Source organism: Euprymna scolopes, chromosome 2, assembly GCF_053919585.1.
Source record: "Euprymna scolopes isolate OS-2025 chromosome 2, ASM5391958v1, whole genome shotgun sequence".
Classification (NCBI taxonomy): domain Eukaryota; kingdom Metazoa; phylum Mollusca; class Cephalopoda; order Sepiida; family Sepiolidae; genus Euprymna; species Euprymna scolopes.
In genome coordinates, this window is record NC_136483.1 from 42,594,033 (window position 1) to 42,609,846 (window position 15,814).

A 15,814-nucleotide genomic window follows, 5' to 3' on the forward strand; every position below is an offset into this window, starting at 1 on the left:
ATGAAAAAAAAAAAAAAAAAACCGAAAAAAATACAACTGCAAAAAAAAAAAAAAAAAAAAACTACCTTGAAAAATAAAAATAGGTTTATTTCATTTTAGTATTTAATTTTTGTTTTGTTTTGTTTTTTGCAAAATATTTATCAACAGTAAGTTTTTTTTTCCAAGAAAAGATTTTTTAACTGTATAATTGTTAGGTGTAAGTACAAGTTTTTTTGTTTGTTTTGTTTTGTTTTCTTTTCTTTTTTGTAACCGTATTTTTTGTTCTTGTTTTTTTTAATTTTCAAGACTTGTTGTTCAGTCAAGTTCTTTTGGTAGCACTGTCCATTTGTACATCTCTAGAAGAAACCATCCTTTACACACGATCTTTTTTTTTTTAGTAAATATTTGTGTTTTTGCACCTCATTTTTCGGGGACAACAATTTCTTCTGGCAATATAAGATTGTCTGCATCGATGTTTTCATTTCTTTTTCTAACAAATAGATTTATTTTCTTGCCCGTCATTTTTCTATTTGGCGAGTTTGAAAATATATTTGTTTGTCAGCATTTCTTTTTTTTTGTTTTTCTTTTTTTTTGTTGGTTTAGTCACTTTTTTCCAATTCGAATGTCGTATGCTTCCATTTAGATAGCGCTTTTTTTTGGCTAATCAAACTCCAAAAAATTCAATTGAAAAAAAAAAATTAAAAATAAATAATAATAAGTGACTAATCAGAAAATAAAAAGTTACCCCCCCCTTAATATCACCTTAAAAATTACTAAAAACATAACAGAAAAAAATAAAATAAAAATAAATAAAATAAAAAGTCGAGTTAGCGTTTCAACATTTGAATAACGCTCGGCTGATACTGATGATTGCCAGTCTCGCCCGATCTGTGCTTGACGGGAATTCACGAGAATTAGGGTCAAATTATGCAAGAGTACAAATTAATGTTATCCAAGGCAAGATAAGTTACTTTTCTACCTTACTGGATAATTTGTTAGTGTTTTTATTTAATGTAACATGTTTATTCAGCTCAAAAAACATACAGTGTTTACCGATGTATAAGAAAATTACAAATGGCCCTGGACTCTCTTTTGAACACGGTAACTTTGAGAAAATGAGTTAAAACTAAACATTATACACAATACTGTTAAAAACCCACCGAATATATGTCAGCCTATGTCACGGTAACATATATTGAGCGAGTTTCTAACAGTATTTTGGATAGTTTTTTTTAGTTTTAACTCATTTTCTCAAACTTACCGTGTTCAAAAGAGAGTCGGGCGCATTTTGTAATTTTCCAGTACATCGGTAAACACTGTATGTTTTACGAGCTAAATAAACATGTTACATTAAATGAAAACACTAAAAATGATCTCGTTAGGTAGAAAAGTAACTTATCTTGCCTTTGATAGCATTTATTTGTTATATATTTGTTTTTTTTTTAACTCTTTTTTCGAATTTATGTGTATAGTAATACAAACCCATTGGATAGAATTAGATATCAACTATTCGCTCTTTTCAATAAAAAATGAGTATAACCATACATTATTTTAACGGTTTCAAATTCTTTTCAAATTTCGGTTTATTGAACGGAAGAGTCTAATAATCATTTTACCAATTAATAATCGATTAACGACATTTTAAAGTGCTTTTGAAGCCTTTAAACTGTCGATTAGAAGCATAATTCTTCGTTTTAATAAGCTTCGGGACAAGATCAAAGTGTAGTATCTGCTCTTCAGACGCTGCACTTCAATTTCTTGTTCTTTGTCAGTGGAGGAGAAATCCTTCACGACTGAGACAATTTTTATTTTTGTTCCTTTTCTCCACATTAAAAAACGACCCTGGTGTCTAACTCTGTCCTGTGAGGAGGCATTGTAAATAGGAATAAGTTGGTGCTTATGTATTTTTGGTATCGCACTATTTTAAAATAGGTTAAATTCAAGTTTCCCGATATCTTTTTATTATTATTATTATTATTATTATTATTATTATTATTATTACAGAATTGTTACAAAATACCCTCCCTCCCTATGTGAAGAATGGCTTTCGAAATAATAACGTTATTATTTTCAGCACGATACCAAAAATATATAAGTAGCAATAAGTTTAACGAAAAATGTCGACTGATTCATTCAATTCATATCATAATTTGATGCAACAATATTTTACTAACAAGCCGATAACTCACGAAATGTTGTACAAGAGACAAAGTCAAGTAGATAAAATATATTTTCAAGATAGCAACAATGTTTTTCAATCATTCTTTTTTTAAATTTATTAGAGAAATGAAATAGAAATTAAATTTTACTATACCTTTATTTTTTTTCAACAACTACAGCCGACATCAAAACGCTGACGCTTGTAAATGACAAGGGACGTAACTCTGATGTTTAACAGAGTTTTTTCCCTTTGAAACTTGGTTATAAAAAGTGAGATGACTGAAGAAAATATTTGTAATAATAAATAAATATTTATGCAAAATGTTGATGTAGATCATATTATTTTTTGTAACCGGTAAAATTTATTATGTAACATCCTGTTTTAATTAAAGTTTTCTAAAATAACGATGGGAAAAAATAAACGATTCTGTTTAATGAATTGTTTACAGCACATTTTGCCTCCACATTTAATTATCGAAAAGGGATTTATGTGTCACAAAATAACAGATAAAGGAAACATTAATTCTTTGCCTCATTTAACAATCTGTGACACACTTTTCTAACTGATGTTTTAAAAAATTTTCTGTTACATATTTGGTTAATTGTAGAATACGATAACCATGTTTCGCTTAATTAATGATATATATATATATATATATATATATAATATATATATATATATATATATATATATATATATATATATACAGTGGTCACCACTTATCAAAGCCCGGAAGCCACTCAGGGATAAGGGTTATTGCAAGTACATTACGTTAGTGTGGAGATTTGATGAAGTGTTTACTTAAGGGGGTGGTTCATTGGGAATTTGTTAACATTGGACTTGAAGACATCCAAGTTGTAGTCAGGCGGGAAGCAGGCAGACGGAACAAAGTTCCACAGGCGTGCAGTTCTAAGAAAGAAGCTTTGTTCATGGAATCCACATTTTGATTTAGGCACAGATAAAGAGTGAGGGAAATTTTTCACAGTGGATTCGGCTAGACGGGTGTTTTTCGTAAAAGATTGGCGGGGGGGGGGGAACCAGAGACTGCAATTCAGACATGCACCTGCCATGAAAATAACGATAAAACAAGGATAGGCTCGCAACGTCTCTTCTGTGAGAGAGAGGTTGCAAGGTAGAGAAAAGGGCATCCCCCACTAAGCCACGAAGTCTATTTTGTACTCTGTCAAGGCAGGATAGGCTGTTTTTAGCAGCTCCTGCCCAGATATGGCAACAGTATTCCATCCTTGGACGTACTTGGCTTTTATTGATGTTGATGTTGTCTCATGTTTAATCCAACAAAATGAAAAATTAAGTCAATGTTGATGTTGTCTCATGTTTAATCCAACGAAATGCAAAATTAAGTCAAAAAGCATATCTTTCTTTGGAATGATCTATAGTGAAAATGGTCAGTCCAGGCCCAGAAAAGCTCAAAAACCTACAAAACATGCTTTACTCAACTTGGAAGAAAGTGCTATAAGAAATATTAGGCCTTATTATATATTTATCACCAGAGAGAATCGACTTTATGCGAAGCAGAAAGATAAAGGAATGGATCTAATATATGAACTCCAAGAAAGATTTTAAGAGAAAAAAACCCGAAGAAGTTTCAGTTGACTTCTCATCGAAGCAAAGCCATCCATAAGAATCATAAGAAGAAAAGAGACACACCTACGATTGAAAGAAACAAGTTGAATTTTAACAGGATTAAACAGGACAAGCCATTTCACACCCAAATACACAACTAAATCCAGGTCAACTTCTAGATTAGCTATATATTTCAACTGATCCAAGGGAGATTGCTTAATAGAAACACAATATAGTGATTGTTATCATCAGCATAGATGTGAATCTTCTAAATACTATTCTCTGGAAGATCATTGATATAAAGAACAAGAAAAAAAACAAACAAAAACAGTGTTGTGCCTGGAATAGAGCCTTGTGGAACACCAATATTGAAAGGAAAAGAGAATTAAAGGTACCATCCAGAGTTACAAGCTTTGATCAGAAAAGGAAAGACCTAATAACGTCAAGAACATTATTACAAATACCATAACCCTGAAGTTTGTCTAAAAGACCAGAATATCACATTTTATCAAACTCATTCGAAATGTCAAATGCAATGGCTCTATCCTCTCCTGAATTATCCATAAACTTATCATAGATAAAATCACTTGCAGCAAGCAGTTAAAATATCAGCTGTTGAATAAAAAGAGGTGTGACAATATAATCGGATTAAAAAGGGTTAAGGCAAAACTGTGATTTTCCAAAAAATAAAGTGAAAATCTAGTGAGAAATAAAATAATTATTTTTCTCATCATGTGAATAGGACATTCTATAAGCGGCACAGGTCATTTAAGGTGAATGGATACTACTGACTAATTGACTGTTGAGAGCTACATTATAGAGTTTGGGCGAAAAATAGAATAGATTCCAATTTGGAAAACTGCATTTTTATGTGATGATGTGTCAGCCCTCCCCCACAACTGACAAAGAGAGAGAGGGTGGGATAGAAATCCGTTGATCATTCCAAAGCTTTGCAGAGTGAAAATTGTAAATATTAATAAGAATTCTTAACTAAATTCTATTGAAAGAGAGCCGGAGTTATGACCGTCTTATTTTCAATATAAAATGAAGTATAATACTTTGGGGGATTCAATTTTACTCGCTTACAGAATCCACATTATTAAGGGACAGACCCCAATTGATATTGTCAAATTAAAATTGCTCAGAACTTGATAATATAGGCAGTCCAAAAACACGTTAAATATAAGGCGTATTTAGAAGGTTTTTTTTTACACAACGCAACATAGCTTTTACTAAGAATAATAATTTCCATACATAACCGTCCAATTTTTATCTATTTTTTGTGCTTGAAAGTGATCTTTCCTACTCAATGATACAATGATTGCCCTCTTAATCTTTTTCAATGTGATAAAAATGGTAATTTGATGCACTGATGCATTGATGTAATTTGATCTTCATCAGAGCAGCAACCATTTTGCATGCAGCTACCAAGTGAGCAAGCAGAACCCGGGAATTCAACATTGGTGACGTCATGAGGAGTACGAGTACAAAGGCACAGGCTTTCCAGGAAATGAACATGTTATCATTGAATAACCTTTCAAAAACTTTACTAATAACAAAGAGCAAGCTAATAAGACGATATTTAGTTGGGTCAGACTGATCAGCAATATTTTAAAGATAAGAAGAATAGCTGCCCCTTTTCAACAATAAAGGAACAAGGACTGAGGACAACAGGGATTGAATAATTTTGAGAGGATACAAGAAAGATCAGAAGCACAACGTTTGAGAACGATAGCAGAAAGTCAATCAGGATTGGAAACCTTAGACTAGTCCAAATCAGAAAGAACCCCAGCAATCATATTTTGAGTAATAATTACAGAATCAAGAGACTGATCAGTTTGCAAAGGATAATTAGGAAGAACAGTACTAGTATCAACAAGAAAAAAAAATGTGAGTAAAACACCAAGCAAAGAGGTGAGGGGACTATCATCATCCCAGGTTTGGTCATGATTGGTACAGTTGTTGGGCTGTAGGAGAGTTGTACACACAGACATACAGACCCGAATGCTACTACTTTATATATATATATAAGTCAATCTTTTAAAATGAGATGATTCTGAACCTGTTGAGAATAGCTCAATCTAGTCTTAGAAATTGCTCTTTGGCTGACATTGCTAGCTCTTCTGTAGGATTGTCTAGATGTCTCAGAACAAGTTCTACAATAATGATTACAGTAATCGTTATGATGGGCAATAACAGAAGCACAAAAAAATAAAAAAATAAGGAGGAGAATAAAGTTTTGTTTCAAAGTTATAATGAGGAATAGTATCAATTACAATAATAAGCTAGTCAATAACCTCCTTAGCAGCATCATTTGGAGCCATACAAAAGATAGGAGCCTATGGAATGTCACATAGGAAGCCGTGAGACAAAACCCAATCAACCTTTTTGTAGTTAAATCTGTTACCATAGAAGGGGCGATAGATAGAAGACCCCATAGAAAAATCAACTCTAGCGTGATTAGAAAAATGAAGGAGAAAATTAAATAGAACATGAGTCAGGAGCAAAAATTAGAAAAAATACCAAGTAAGGATGGGTGATGAAGATTATTGTCAGGAAAGTGCATAGAGAAGGGAATAATTTGGGATATGTCACGAGATACAGAAAAAATTAAGATAGATTTCACCAGCTAGATCTGTGCAATTTATTGGAAATATTCTTAAGAAGACTTTTAAGGCGATTTGCATAAGTGACTTTATGCAAATTACCCACTACTACATGAGGAGAAGCTATATATAAACGCTAAAAACAAAAAGAACCTTGGACGAGAAGAGGTCAAAAAGAATTTACTGAAAAGAATGAAGACACTTCTCCTCACCTCTATTACCTAATTTTCTACAGCAAGTGGGAACATTTTCCAGGAAAACCGTTTTGGAAACTACCAAACTTCAAAAGTATTATTCTTCACTGTATTTGTAATTATAATCTATCTATCTATCTATATCTATACTTCTATAAATCCGTTTCTCTTGTGTGTGTGTATTGATATTTATATTAAAACCCCTTTTTTTCTATTTATTTAAAAAAAAATACAATGTTCTTATATATGGGTCGTAGAATTGCATTCACTAGCAAAAGATCTAGCTAATTTGCATATTCTTTTAAACATTCATTTTAATTAATTCCTTATTAGTCTTTTCGGTTTTCTTATGGAATGATCATCTTTAGTCAACTATTACGTGTAATCATATTCATGCCGATATTCTACATGATTTATACTCGCATAATATTTGCATAAAAAGTGTGCAGTAAACACAAAATTGCTTCCATATATATTTATCTATACGTATATATTTTTGTTTTTCTATCTCTATCTATCTATATATATATATATATATATATATATATATATATATATATATATATATATATATATATATAAAAGTGAACGTGTTTGTGTGTCTGTGTGTGTGTCTGTGTACATTTTCCTACACAACAACTTTGTCAATTTTTAGTCTACAGACTCGAAATTTGATATACAGGGTACTGAGATTTGGGAAAATCGATGTGATCGGTTTTCGACCAGAAATTTGGTGATTAAGGGGTCAAAGTTCAACGATTTGACCTTTGAGAACTCTACCAAACTCCTCCGAATAATTTTGGATCTACGCACTTGAAATTTTAGATATAGGTTCCTTGGACATGGATCTAACTTAATAACTTGATTTGAGCTCAAAACAATAAATGTTAAGGGGTCATAATAGGGGTCAACGTTATAAAAAATTGACATCTGTGATCTCTTCCAAATTACTCAGACAAATTCTGGTCTAAATATTTGAAATTTTACATAAAGGATATTTAGAGATAGGGCAAGCTTTTTCATCAGTTTGGGTCGAAAATTTTTAGTTACCAATATATAAATGTATGTATGTATGTATATATGTCTGTTTCCATGTCTGCCTTAAACTTTGAATAGAGGCGACGGATTTTACCAAGATCAGTACCGTTTTGAAGTTCGACCTTTCATACGACAAATATCGAAAAATTGGCAAAAAACATTAACATCTTCCCCTTCAACTAGGCACTTTTCTAAAGGGGGGTGTCACTTTTTTCGCCGATATTTTTTAAAGTTATCCTCTCCTTTAGATTGTCTAGCCTTACTTTTAAAAAAATGTCACTTCCGGTTTGGCGGTGGTCGTAACAGCATAAACGTTAGGTTTTACTCCGTTCTTTTCCTCCTTTGCGGTACGGGTTCGAGCCTGCCTTCCTACTACCACTTTTTTTTTTTGCTCAACATACACATCCAAACACACGGGCAACGCCGGGTTGAAATGCTAGTATATATATATATATATATATATATATATATATATATATATATATATATATATATAAAAGTGAATGTGTATGTGTGTGTGTGTGTGTGTGTGTGTGTGTGTGTGTGTGTCTGTGTACATTTCCCTACACAATAACTCTGTCAATTTTTAGTCTACAGACTCGAAATTTGATATAGAGTGTACTGAGATTTGGGAAAAACGATGTGATCGGGTTTCGGCCAGAAATTTCTCTGTTAAAGGGTTAAAGGTCAACGATTTGACCTTTGATAATTCTACCAAACTCCTCTGAGAATTTTGGGTCTAGCACTTGACATTTTAGATATTGGTTCCTTGGACACGAATTTAACTTAATAACTTTATTTGAGCCGAAAGCAATAAATATTAAGGGGTCATAATAGGGGTCAAAGTTTTAAAAAATTACCCTTTTTTTTTTTTTTGCTCAGCATACACCTCCAAACACCCGGGCAACGCCGGTACATTTCCCTACGCAATAACTTTGTCAATTTTTAGTCTACAGACTCGAAACTTGATATACAGGGTACTGAGTTTTGGAAAAATCGATGTGATCGGTTTTCGGCCAGAAATTTGGCTGATAAGAGGTCAAAGTTCAACGATTTGACCTTTGAGAACTCTACCGAACTCCTCGGACAATTTTGGGTCTAAACACTTGAAATTTTAGATACATGTTCCTTGGACACGGATCTAACTTAATAACTTGATTTGAGCCCAAACAATAAATGTTAAGGGGTCATAATAGGGGTCAAAGTTAATAAAGTTGACCATTTTTTTTGTTTTTTGTTTTTTTTTGCTCAGCTTACACCTCAAACACCCGGGCAACGCCGCGAACCCATGCTAGTCTATATATCTATAAAAGTGAAAGTGTCTGTGTATCTGTGTGTCTGTGCATCTGTGAGTCTGTGTGTCTGTGTGTGTACATTTCCCTACGTAAATAACTCTGTCAATTTCCAGTCTACAGACTCGAAATTTGATATACAGGGTACTGAGATTTGGGAAAATCTTTGTAATCCGTTTTTGGCCAGAAATTTGGCTGATAAGGGGTCAAAGTTTAACGATTTGCTCTTTGAGAACTCTACCAAACTCCTCCGACAATTTTGGGTCTAAACACTTAAAATTTCAAGTATAGGTTCCTTGGACATGGATATGGCTTAACTTGATTTGAGCCCCAAACATTCAATGCTAAGGGGTCATAATAGGGGTCGAATCTAAAAAAATTGACTTTTTTTTTTTTTTTTTGCTCAGCATACACCTCCAAACACCCGAGTGACGCCGGGCCGAAATGCTAGTATATCTACAAAAGTGAACGTGTTTGTGTGTCTGTCTGTCTGTGTGTCTGTGTACATTTCTATACGCAATAACTTTGTCAATGTTAAGTCTACAGACTCGATATTTGATGTACAGAGTACTGAGATTTAGGAAAATCGTTGCGATCGGTTTTCGGCCAGAAATTTGGCTGTTAAGTGGTCAAAGTTCAACGATTTGACCTTTGAAAACTCTACCAAACTCCTCGAATAATTTTGGGTCTAAACACTTGAAATTTTAGATATAGGTTCCTTGGACACGGATCTAACTTAATAACTTGATTTGAGCCTAAAAAAATAAATGTTAAGGGTCATAATAGGGGTCAAAGTTTATAAAATTGACCGCTTTTTTTTTTTTTTTTGCTCAACATACACCTCCAAACACCCGGGCAACGCCGGGCTGAAATGCTAGTTGAAAATAATTTGTTTTTGAATGCAATAACTTGTTGGTTTTTAATTGCCTTCGTCCAAAAAACGGAAGGTTGTTCCACTACAAAAAAAAGTGTTAGAAATGATTAACTCTAGAAAATTTCTAACATAGAAATTTTCTTTAGTTAGTTATTTCTAACATATTTTTCAAAACGGTTCAACAATAAAAAAAAAAAGAGCTTGCACAAAAGTCATTTTACAGCAAAAGATTTGAAACAAAACAAACGACAACAAAATTGACATTAATAATTTGGTTTGAACTGCTAAATAGCGAAAAACAATATAAAAACTCCAAAAATGGACTTTTTGGTAAAATTGAAAAAGAGAAAAAGGAGAAAACGCTGCAAATCAATTCTCTCTCCATTACCCAATTTCAAAAAATTTGACACCAGACTTTTTAGTGTTTGCCTCCCAAGCAACCACAATATGAATAAAAAAAACCTGCAGATTGTTTTGAATTGATTGTTTCCTCCTAAAGGATTTACCCCGAGTATATCACCAAATCATTTAATAAATGGCTATTAAAGAAGACTTGTACATGGGAATTCTTAAAGACCTTTTGAGAGAACAAGAGGCCGAGTAAATTACTACTGACCAAATACGAGACAAATTACTCTCTTTAAAGCGTAATAGAGCTACCCATAAAAGAAAAATGAGCTTGTATCTTAATAGCCTAGTGGAAATATATTATAAATGAACCCTTCTTCGTTATGCAAAAAACAACTAAGAGTCATTGACTATGAAGTATCCAAAGTTAATTATTGGAATGAGACCTCCCTTAACAGATGCATATTCTTTAACTTGGAAATCTTTACATTAAATATTGTGAATTCTTGTGATAGCAATTTAAAATGGGTCCAAAACTTGAAGTTGCTAAGAAAACTGCCATGCACAAACCTGCCGCCTGCAGAAACCAGAGCTGTCACCAAATACACCAGCACCACCTAAACCATTCACAAAATCAATTCATAATGACTTAAAAAGAATTCCTTTTAAAGGCTATTTCATTTTTTTTTTTTGCATTCAAAACTAAAATATTCGCTTTATGCGCACCGTTACTGCAACAGTTCTATTGCATTTTAATCCATTTTTTAAGATTAATATAAGGCAGTATAAACTTATTTTAAAATGATCAGAGCTTTACAAATAATCTTGTATAAAATGAGGTTTGCCGCTAGAAAGTTTGCTTTCTAAAACAGTGTGCTAACTCAAGTTTCTTTGTCTTTTTTGGCAGCACATTTTCTTAAATCATGTTCGAAGTTGCACGTTGTATAAAAAATAACGATCGCATTACATTACTTTCTACCATTTTCTACCAATGAACGCTAAAATAAAAATTAATTGCAAATCCTGTTTAAAAAAAAAAAAAAAAAAATGCTACTCTATCGGTTCTTAATGGAATCTCCTTGATTAGCATATTTTTATCTCTATGGAACAATTCGTAATATTTTTTTTATCTAACCCATAAAAACAGTGGGGGTTCTTTCTAAAATAGAAAACATTCTAATGCACCATATACATAGTCTATATTGAATCTGAAAACTTTGCTGGAATTTCACTCCAATTTCATTGTAGCCTTACAAAATGTGTACGATGAGGCATTACAACAATATGAGCTTTTGCTAGTTTTAGTCTCACTTCCAAATTTAAGGCTTTAATTAATAAAATATTTTTTACTTGCAAAAAAAAACAAAACAAAAAAAACTTGTTTATGAACGAATGACAAATTTCCAACAAAATTAACTCAAGTTATATACTTGATTATATTGTTGCAATTCTTTGTCTTGAACAATTTCTCCCAATTAAAACTTTAGTTATTAAGCCTTTAAAATATAATGCAATGTTTCTTACTATGACGTGCGCAAAATATAGTACATTTTTCAAGAACCTAATTTTAACATATATTTAATCTTTGTATTAGACTCTGGGCTATACAGTTTGAGAACAGCACAGAAGGGAAAATCCTAATCGGTAGATATGATCATATTTATTTTTATCACAACACAAGGCAATTTTAATCAATTTCTACGTCCTAAACATGCTCACATGTAAACGACTCTTATTTTATTAATCTATTTTCCTTATTAGTAATATATAAAGTTATGTCCTCATGAAAAAATGTCTCAGATTTATACCTAAAAAAGTAATATAAATATCCCTTCTTTGGTTTCTAATTTAAATTTATTCCTAGACTCTAATGAAATTTTGAAATCCAAAGGAAAGATTAAATAAATGTTGTAACAATAAACTAAATGTTGTTGCAATATACTAAATATTGTTTCAACACAGTAAATGTTGTTCCAATTCACTAAATAAATGTTGTTTCAAAACTCTAAATAAATATTATTTCAACACCCTAAATAAATGTTGTAACAATAAACTAAATATTGTTGCAATATACTAAATAAATGTTGTAACAATAAGCTAAATGTTGTTGCAATAAAGGTTATTTCAACACACTGAATGTTGTTTCAACACCTTAAATAAATGTCGTTGCAACAAACTAAACTAAATGTTGCAATAAACTAAACTAAATATTGTTGCAATAAACTATATTAAATGTTGTGCAAAATACTAAATGTTGTTTCAACACACTAAACGTTGTTTCAACGCACTAAATAAATGTTGTAAAAATAAACTAAATGTTGTTGCAATATACTAATTAAATTTTGTTGCAATAAACTAAACTAAATGCTGTTGCAATAAACTAAATAAACATTGTAACAATAAACTGTTGTTGCAATATACTAAATAAATGTTTGAACAAATTAAATGAATGTTTGAACAAACTAAATAAATGTTGTTTGAACAAACAAGATTAATGTTGTTTAAACGCACTAAATAGAGGTTGTTTCAACATACTATATAAATGTTGTAAGATACATGGTTTTAGAGAGAAGAGGTGAGGCGCTGGTATTTATGATAGTTAATTATGTGTAATCATAAGTTAAAGGGTCCATAAAAAATCTGCTAAAAGAGTTAAATAAGATAGATGTTGTCAGAGAACTAAAGAATTCAGACCCCCCCCCTCCAAGTTTGAACGATAAATGTGCCTCGTATTTGCTATTTTTTTCATTTTCATTCTTTACTTTTCTTCTTTCTATTCATTTTCTCCACCTGTGGAAAATATTCTGATACATATATTTATTTATATGAAAGAAAGAACTACCTTGATTATTTCAGAAAGAGACGAGAAATTATTTCAAGTAGATACCTCATGCGTGCATTTTTTGTTGATTGTTTAAACGAAGTGGGTGTGTGCAAATACCTGATATGGTATTCAGGTGCAAGATTACCTTACCTAACGACATAGACATATTGATCTCGTCAGATAATCCACAAAGGAAAAAGAAATTCTGGTATAAAACATGCATTTCTACTACATGGCTTCAGTCACGTTGTGAGAGTTATTCTTATTTATGAATGACAATTTTGTAGAGTTGAAAACCTGACCAAAAATATCCAGTTTGCAAACTTTCAACTGCATAAAGAGTAGAAAGGTTCTGCCTATTACCTAGCTTGTACTCTTTTGTCTTTTAGACAGATGCAGAGACACCATTGCAGGGAAACTTCAAAAACCTTCGGTACTTGGCTTTGTTTCTTGACTAGAGAATTATATTTTTTCTCACACTACATCTCCTTTTATCTTTCTCTGGACAAGTTAAGCATACTTGTTCCTATTTACTTGTCTCTCCACGGGGGCAGAATCAGACACAAGGTCAGTTTTTAATGTGCGCAAAATCCAGCTTCCTAAAAAGGGGCACTCAGGATAGGAACAAAAAATTTAATTGTTTCGGTCATGAAAGATTTCTCCTCCACTGACCGACGACAGAAAATAGGGAAGTGCAGCATCAGAACAGATACTACACTGTGATCTTGTTTATATTGCATGAAATTTACAAATTGAGTTATAACACAAAAAATTAAAAATAATATACAAGAAACTTAGGCATGAAACCTATAAGAAATTTAGGGGAGGGGGATGGGGGTGTGCAGGGTCTTTTTAAAAGGTCCATAGAACTTTGAAGAATATTCTTGGCTGGCACCATTCATCATAATACCGCATGCATACCGTGGACTTAAACCTACTTAATAAATGTCCCAATCGTTTTTATAAAAAATTATGTACATGCGTGCGTGCGTGTGCGTGTGTGTATACATTTTTTTTTTTTAAACAACCACTCTTGTTCTGTCGAGTAAAGGGTACAAGATTGACGGTTTGTCTGGTTGCTGTTTCCGACTGGTAGTAAAAAAGGCTTAAGTAATGCTAAGGGTGGATACTCTATCAATAGTTATATAATATCAGGATAACTATAGTGCTATATTACGTATAAAAAGAGACGCTGTACCTATCTCCGATGAGCTTTACCTCAGGCTAAAATCCCATAGATGCAGATTCGACTAATAGTCTACCTGTGTGCATGTTCTTTTCTACTTCCAACAAATACCCACATTAACCAAATCTCTTCTTCAAATATCGTGGGGCTAAGAACTAACCTTGTTAGTTAACCTTCCTCAACATAAAATACCCAGATCCTCTAACACTATGTGAAACAAATCTTAACTCCTCAATATCTAATTTTTTGTATATGCTTGGATATCGCCCCCCCCCCTCTCCAAACAAACATAGACATGAGTTCGAAATCGATATCAACCTCAACTAGGGAATCTAAAGATCAGATCTATATGTGTTTTCAACTAACCATACAACACAGTGTTAGTTACTTATATTTTCTCTACGTTTAACCTTTCATTTAGAACTGTATTCTAATTGACTACATCTCAGAGAGTATTAACACATCCTTTATTCAGATCCAAGTACTAATATCTATGTATTTTTAATACCCACCAGAGTGATAGGTTCAGTTTCTCGTGCTCCACAGACTCAACTGTTAAGAGCATGCATAGCTTACTGCTTGTCCTTTCCCTTTACACAAACCGTTACCTTCTCGACCTATCTTCCAGATTGTTATCAGCAAGCCCCACTTCTCAACTTATTCATGACAAAACTACCTATGGTTTGTGTGACAGATGCCCATAGACCACTTGGAATACTAATTACCTCATAATAATGGTTGAGATCACCATAAACGTCTAACCTCAAACAGAAGTGCCATTTCTGAAAACAACCTGATATTACCAACATGCTTATTAGGAATTCCTCAGAGATCTCATTAGAGATGTATTTTGGAGTAAATATTTATCATTCTGCTGAATATTGTACAGGTAAAGTAACAAAATGAGTCAAAACAGCCATTGAAGAACTTGATCCCGTGCAGAAACTTCATAGCAAACTCCACTTTCCCCAATGATTCACTTCGATCTATGCAGTTGTTAACCATCACAAGTCGGCTTAAAATAAGCAAACATTTTTAGCATAAAAAACACTTTAAGAATATAATAGCTGCATCTAAGCGTAAGTACACTTAGATCACTAGAAATTGCATCATGTCATAAAAATTAGGAATTTGTGATTTTTAGAAAATCTATAATAGTATAGTGAATAATGGGTAATTAACAATTCTTTCACCATCTAATCACTATGAACCACTTCCAATGGATAAAGACAAACTGCTTGACCACTGGTTTGCCATAAATTCCTCCTTAGAATTTACAAATTACTTTCTCCATAATTTTCCACTATGGATGAAAACTGCACTATATAATCTGATCATCATCCTTTTCATGCCCTGGCTATCACTAAAAACCTAAATACCCCCAAAGCATGTGGACCAGATCTTATCCCTACTATAGTTATAAAGAAATGCTAACTCTTTCCTCCTCAAAATCCATAACAAATGCTTTATAGAATTTCGTTTTCCTGCTAACTGGAAAATTTCATCTGTGCTACCAGTTTTCTAAGAATTCTTGCGAAAAAAATGAACCACAAAATTATTGTCTACTAAGTCTTCTCTTGCTCTTTTTAAAAATCGTTGTATCGTTAATCAAGCTAGCGATAGTTCAACACCTCAAAAATGCTAAACTTAATCTCTGACCAACATTATGGATCTAAACCATTTTGTTCAACTGCATATATTCTGATGGCCACATTTAAATGTATATAC